This window comes from Mustela nigripes, chromosome 5 (assembly GCF_022355385.1).
Source record: "Mustela nigripes isolate SB6536 chromosome 5, MUSNIG.SB6536, whole genome shotgun sequence".
Lineage (NCBI taxonomy): Eukaryota > Metazoa > Chordata > Mammalia > Carnivora > Mustelidae > Mustela > Mustela nigripes.
The window spans coordinates 87611501-87619164 of NC_081561.1; positions in this window are offsets into that span (position 1 = coordinate 87611501).

Sequence of the window (7664 nt, forward strand, 5' to 3'; positions counted from 1 at the left end):
TTTCTTAGAATGACTGCTAAACAATGATACTTCTACATACAAAGGAGGGGAAAAATAAACCGGTAATTTTGTTTTCTTTAGTGATTCATTTAAAAGTTATTTCCTTTCCTTCCTTGGAGATCCTGACAATAAGAAGCCATCTTAGAGGCTGCTGTGCACAGGGTGATTTGAGAAGTCCTCCTTGGTGAAGTGATATTTGAGGTGAAATTCAAATGATCAGAAAGAATTAGCCATTTCAAGACCAGCGCAGAGAGTCCAGGCAAAGGGATAGCAGGTACACCCTTAGCATTCTTATCCTTGACTTGGGCCTTCCTCTTTGCCTTCCTTACCCAGGCCCTGTGCTCCCTTGACCTTTTTTTCTTTTTATTTATTTGTTTATTTATTTAAAAAATATTTTATTTATTTATTTGACAGACAGAGATCACAAGTAGGCAGAGAGGCAGGCAGAGAGAGAGGAGGAAGCAGACTCCCTGCTGAGCAGAGAGCCCGATGCGGGGCTTGATCCCAGGACCCTGAGATCATGACCCGAGTCGAAGGCAGAGGGTTAACCCACTGAGCCACCCAGGCACCCCAACCTTTTTTTTTCTTTTTAGACCAGGGAAACTGACAATCAATTTGGAGTAAAAAACCCTTCATTAGAGATGGGATACAGGACAGTCTTTAGCATTATTAAACAGAATACTTTGTGTCTTAGCATGAGGCATTTGTAGCTGGGTTCCTCCAGCTATGCCCAGAGATATCCCAAGGGAAATGGTTAGATTCTTGACTTTGAAATGCTCATTAAAGTGAAACCTCCCCCAAAAGAAGGTATCTATCCCAAAAACAAATTCCCACTCCCACCATTCAGTCTATCAGATAAAAATTTCTGGCAGTTAAAGTATTGCTATTCTATTCATCTTCCCAATTACGAAGCTTTTAGAGCCATATTCCCAATTGGTAGCCAGCTACCCAATGAAGAAGTATTTTAATTATTAAAAAAAATTTTTTTTGATAAATTTTATTATCATCGCACTGACAAATAAACTACCATTCTGCTTCACTGCCAGACACCGTCAGGTCTTACTGCATTTTTTAGTAAATGCTGATATATCATAACCAATGAAATAATTATTTAAATAACAATTAATCTAGAGTTAAGGTAAGAACATAAGTTTTCCAGCCTCTAGATGAGCTAGCCAACCCTATACCTTTCTGCCCACCACCCAGTCTTGTGTCATTGAGGACATTGGTTGACAATGTGGCCCTAATGTTTTTTTTGAAATTTTGATCAGTAGAAGCTGGAGAAACTTTTTAAAAAGTAGCAAACATTCGGGGCCCCTGCGTGGCATAGTCAGTTGAGGGCCCAACTCTTGGTTTTGGCCCAGGTCATCATCTCAGGTTGTGAGGTGGAGCCCTGTGGGGAGACCCTGCCTGGATCCCCGACCTGAAGCCCCTCCTCTGGCTCAATGCTCAGCTGGTCACCTGCTTGAGATTCTCTTTCCCTCTGTCTCTCCACCACCCTCCCTCAAATAAATAAATCTTAAAAAGAAAAAAAAAAAAAAAGACAGAATCCGGGATGACCAATACTGTACTATTCTGTTTGGTGTCATTGTTCTGATGGGATCTTTATGCAAGGCCCTTCCTACGGTCAAGGGCAGGACCTTCCTGTGAAGATGTTTCTTCTTCAGTCATCTTTGAGCAAGAGCAACAGATCTTAGACTTAAAGAAGAGTGAAAAAAAAAATCATTCCTTCTCAACTTGTCTTGAGTGATCTGGACTCTTAGGTACACTTATATTCAGAGTATTCCTGGGGTTAGAATAACCTGACCCTTACTACGTTCACTCTGTTTGGGAGTACCCATATGGACCCTGAAAGTAAGTGGAGTCTAAACTGTGAGGGTAACTTCCTCTAGAGCATTTGTAGCATTTGTAAGATGCTTTTCTGAGGGTGCTACACATAAAAAAACTACAGTATGCTTTCATCATCTGCTGCATTTTGAACTTAGCTGCATCCCTTAGTTAAGGGAAAACTCTGTCCCCTAGGCTGTTTAGATGTTAGCAAGGGCCATTTTCCAGTGGAGCTGCTCCTACAGAATGGAGAACTCATATCAGGAGAAGGGAAAGGGAAAGAGTGCCTTGACTAGGAGTTTGGGCCAGAAAGACCACAGGCAGGATCTGTTGTGGAGCATATATGACAAAGCTCAGTGGTGTTTTCAGAAACAACTGGGGGCAGTTGATACGGGAAAGTTCATGCTGTTAAGGTAAATTCTGGGTACTAACACAGCTGCAGACTTATTTTTTAAGACTCCTGTGTTGCAGGTAGCCCTAGTATTCATTTATAAGACATTTCTTCTCTACAAAATGGGATTTCAAACCTTACAATAATTTTATCTGGAACAATACTATGTATTAAAAAAAATTTTTTTAAAAGAACTTGTTACAGGCATGAAAGTAAATTATGAGTAAAACTCATGATCTTAGAATTCTTTGGATTAAGTCAGCATCCATGTAATTATTTGTTTGTCATCTCTTACTACTTATATGAATGACATAATAAAGAAACAGCTTCTGAATACAAATTTTATACAAGTAGAATATTTATGGCATCCCAGAGAAGTTTGAGTTTCAGATTCTGTTTAAGTAGAATGTATTACAAAAACTGTGAAACACAAGGATGGATATCTAGACAAGGGGGCTTGAAATTCTGAGAATAAAACAAATGATAAAAGAAAAATAATTTATTCTGGCATGAACAAACAGTATGCAGGCCAGTTTTTTAAAAAATCACAGTTCCTTTCTTATAACTTTAGAAATAAGCCTTTAATCAAGAGAACTATAGTGAATACTATTTTAGACAAAGAATTTACAGAGAAAATTTGGATTATGAGATTAAAGTTACAGACTGAAAAGAAACAAAATGTATAAATGGTATAAGTTTTTATCAATGGAAAGAAATTAAAAAACCAAGTTTTATACAGAAATGATAATAGTAAAATCTCTTTCACTGAAATAATAAGTTAAAATGACAGGGTGAAAATACATTTGGTAAGAATATATAGAGAATAATGCAAAAATTTTGTAAGGAAGTTTCTAGCTATGGCACAGTAGTTTATATCAGATTAACTCCCTTAACCTAAAAAGAACAATGAAAAAAAATAATGTATTAAAATTTAAACTCCTCCCTCCCAGCTTTTGGAGGCATCAGAGAACAACTGAGGCTATTAGGATTAGTGGGATCAAATCCTGGAAACAAGAGCAATGCATTGATGCAAACATGACCTTCTTTACTGGTGGTCCTCTCAAGCCTTTTTCTAATAGGTAAGTGGCACAGATGAGAGGATAAATGGAAAGAGAAGTCTTAGAACTTTTATTATGCTCACAAAGTTGGGTAGGCAGGAGTTGGGGTTCCACATGGCCAAGGTAGCTAAGACTTGAGAAGTTAAGACCTTGGAATAAAGGGAATTGCAAGGAAGTGAGTCCATTATTCTGCAATTATTTTTCTTTGGGGTATTTGGTAAGTTGCACAGGGTGAGAATGTAAGCAACAAAGCAGAAAATGCAAACTAACTTAGGATAGTTTCACAGTGTTTCAGAGACACAAACACTATATTCAGATAATTCCAAAGATGTCTTCGATTTTAATAATCTCAATCCCCTATTGGATCAAAGTGATTAACAACATCTTTGTCTCCTAGGAAACAAACAAACAAACAAACAAACAAAATACCCAACTTTTTTTTTTTTTTTAATGTATTATTGACCCCAGGGTTACAGGTTTGTGAATCGCCAGGTTTACACACTTCACAGCACTCACCATAGCACATACCCTCCCCAATGTCCATAACCCCACCACCCTCTCCCAACCCCCCTTCCCCCAGCAACCCTCAGTTTGTTTTGTGAGACTAAGAGTCTATTATGGTTTGTCTCCCTCCCGATACCATCTTGTTTCATTTATTCTTTTCCTACCCCCCACACCCCCTACTTTGCATCTCCACTTCCTCATATCAGGGAGACCATATGATAGTTGTCTTTCTCTGATTGACTTATTTCGCTAAGCATAATACCCTCTAGTTCCATCCACCTTGTCACAAATGGCAAGATTTCATTTCTTTTGATGGCTGCATAGTATTCCATTGTATATATACCACATCTTGATCCAGTCATCTGTTGATGGACATCTAGGTTCTTTCCATAGTTTGGTTATTTGGGCATTTCTGCTATAAATATTCGGGTGCATGGGCCCCTTTGGATCACTATGTTTGTATCTTTAGGGTAGATACCCAGTAGTGCAAATGCTGGGTCATAGGGTAGTTCTATTTTCAACTTTTTTTTTAAAAGATTTTATTAATTCATTTGATAGACAGAGATCACAAGTACGCAGAGGCAGGCAGAGAGAGAAGGTGGGAAGCAGATTTTCTGTTGAGCGGAGAGCCCGCTGCAGGACTTGATCCCAGGACCCTGAGATCATGACCTGAGTTGCAGGCAGAGGCTTAACCCACTGAGCCACCCAGGTGCCCCTATTTTCAACTTTTTGAGGAACCTCCATGCTGCTTTCCAGAGTGGTTGCATCAGCTTGCATTCCCACCAACAGTGTAGGAGAGTTCCCCTTTCTCCGCATCCTCACCAGCATCTGTCATTTCCTAACTTGTTAATTTTAGCCATTCTGACTGGTGTGAGGTGGTATCTCATTGTGGTTTTGATTTGTATTTCCCTGATGCCGAGTGATGTGGAGGATTTTTTCATGTGTCTGTTGGCAATCTGGATGTATTCTTTGCAGAAATATCTGTTCATGTCCTCTGCCCATTTCCTGATTGGATTATTTGTTCTTTGGGTGTTGAGTTTGCTAAGCTCTTTATAGATCTTGGATACTAGCCCTTTATCTGATATGTCATTTGCAAATATCTTCTCCCATTCTGTCAGTTGTCTTTTGGTTTTCTTAACTGTTCCCTTTGGTGTGCAAAAGCTTTTGATCTTGATGAAATCCCAATAGTTCATTTTTGCCCTTGCTTCCCTTCCCTTTGGTGATGCTGCTAGGCAGAAGTTGCTGTGGCTGAGGTTGAAGAGGTTGCTGCCTGTGTTCTCCTCAAGGATTTGGATGGATTCCTTTCTCACATTGAGGTCCTTAATCCATTTTGAGTCTATTTTCATGTGTGGTATAAGGAAATTGTTCAGTTTCATTTTTCTGCATGTGGCTGTTCAGTTTTCCCAACACCATTTGTTGAAGAGGCTGTCTTTTTTCCATTGAACGGTCTTTCCTGCTTTGTTGAAGATTAGTTGACCATAGAGTTGAGGGTCTATTTCTGGGCTCTCTATTCTGTTCCATTAATCTATATGTCTGTTTTTGTGCCAGTACCATACTGTCTTGATGATGATATGATACTCTATTACAGCTTTGTAATAGAGCTTGAAGTCCAGAATTGTGATGCCACCAATTTTGGCTTTCTTTCTCAATATCCCTTTGGCTATTCAAGGTCTTTTCTGGTTCCATATAAATTTTAGGATTATTAGTTACATTTCTTTGAAAAAAATGGATGAGATTTTTGATAGAGATTGCATTAAATGTGTAGATTGCTTTAGGTGGCATAGACATTTTCACAATATTTGTTCTTCCAATCCAGGAGCATGGAGCATTTTTCCATTTCTTTATGTCTTCCTCAATTTCTTTCACGAGTACTTTATAGTTTTCTGAGTATAGATTCTGTGCCTCTTTGGTTGGGTTTATTCCTAGGTATCTTATGGTTTTGGTTTTGGGTGCAATTGTAAATGGGATTGACTCCTTAATTTCTCTTTCTTCTGTCTTGCTGTTGGTGTAGAGAAATGCAACTGATTTCTGTGCATTGATTTTATATCCTGACACTTTACTGAATTCCTGTATAAGTTCTAGCAGTTTTGGAGTGGAGTCTTTTGGGATTTCCACATATAGTATCATATCATCTGCAAAGAATGATAGTTTGGCTTCTTCTTTGCTGATTTGGATGCCTTTAATTTCTTTTTGTTGTCTGATTGCTGAGGCTAGGACTTCTAGTACTATGTTGAACAAGAGTGGTGATAATGGACATCCCTGCCGTGTTCCTGACCTTAGCAGAAAAGCTTTCAGTTTTTCTCCATTGAGAATGATATTTGCGGTGGGTTTTTCATAAATGGCTTTGATAATATTGAGGTATGTGCCCTCTATCCCTACACTTTGAAGAGTTTTGATCAAGAAGGGACACTGTACTTTGTCAAATGCTTTTTCAGCATCTATCGAGAGTATCATATGGTTCTTGTTCTTTCTTTTATTAATGTATTGTATCACATTGATTGATTTGTGGATGTTGAACCAACCTTGCAGTCCTGGAATAAATCCCACTTGGTCATGGTGAATAATCCTTTTAATGTACTGTTGGATCCTATTGGCCAGTGTTTTGGTGAGAATTTTTGCATCTGTGTTCATCAAGGATATTGGTCTGTAGTTCCCTTTTTTGATAGGATCCTTGTCTAGTTTTGGTATCAAGATGATGCTGGCCTCATAAAATGAGTTTAGAAGTTTTCCTTCCATTTCTATTTTTTTGGAACAGTTTCAGGAGAATAGGAATTAATTCTTTTTTAAATGTTTGGTAGAATTCCCCTGGGAAGCCATCTTGCCCTGGGCTTTTGTTTGTTTGGAGATTTTTGATGACCGTGAATCTCCTTACTGGTTATGGGTCTGTTCAAGTTTTCTATTTCTTCCTGGTTCAGTTGTGGTAGTTTATATGTCTCTAGGAATGCATCCATTTCTTCCAGATTGTCAAATTTGTTGGCATAGAGTTGCTCATAGTATGTTCTTATAATTGTTTGTATTTCTTTGGTGTTGGTTGTGATCTCTCCTCTTTCATTCATGATTTTATTTATTTGGGTCCTTTCTCTTATTTTTGATAAGTCTGGCCAGCAGTTTATCAGTCTCATTAATTCTTTCAAAGAACCAGCTCCTAGTTTCATTGATTAGTTCTTTTGTTTTGTTTTGTTTTGTTTCTCTTTCATTGATTTCTGCTCTGATCTTTATGATTTCTCTTCTCCTGCTGGGTTTAGGCTTTCTTTTTTGTTCTTTCTCCAGCTCTTTTTTAGGTGTAGGGTTAGGTTGTGTATTTGAGACCTTTCTTATTTCTTGAGAAAGGCTTGTATTGCTATATATTTTCCTCTCAGGACTGCCTTTGTTGTGTCTCACAGATTTTGAACAGTTGTGTTTTCATTATCATTTGTTTCCATGAGTTTTTTCAATTCTTCTTTAATTTCCTGGTTGACCCATTCATTCTTTAGAAGGATGCTGTAAGTCTCCATGTATTTTGGTTCTTTCCAAACTTCCTCTTGTGATTGAGTTCTAGCTTCAGAGCATTGTGGTCTGAAAATATGCAGGGAATGGTCCCAATCTTTTGATACTGGTTGATACCTGATTTATGACCCAGTATGTGATGTATTCTGGAGAATGCTCTATGTACACTAGAGAACAATGTGTATTCCGCTGCTTTGGGATGGAATGTTCTGAATATATCTGTGATGTCCATCTGGTCCAGTGTGTCATTTAAGGCCTTTATTTCCTTGTTGATCTTTTGCTTGGATGATCTGTCCATTTCAGTGAGGAGAGTGTTAAAGTCCCCTCCTATTATTGTATTATTGTCGATGTGTTTCTTTGATTTTGTTATTAATTGTTTTATATAGTTGGCTGCTCCC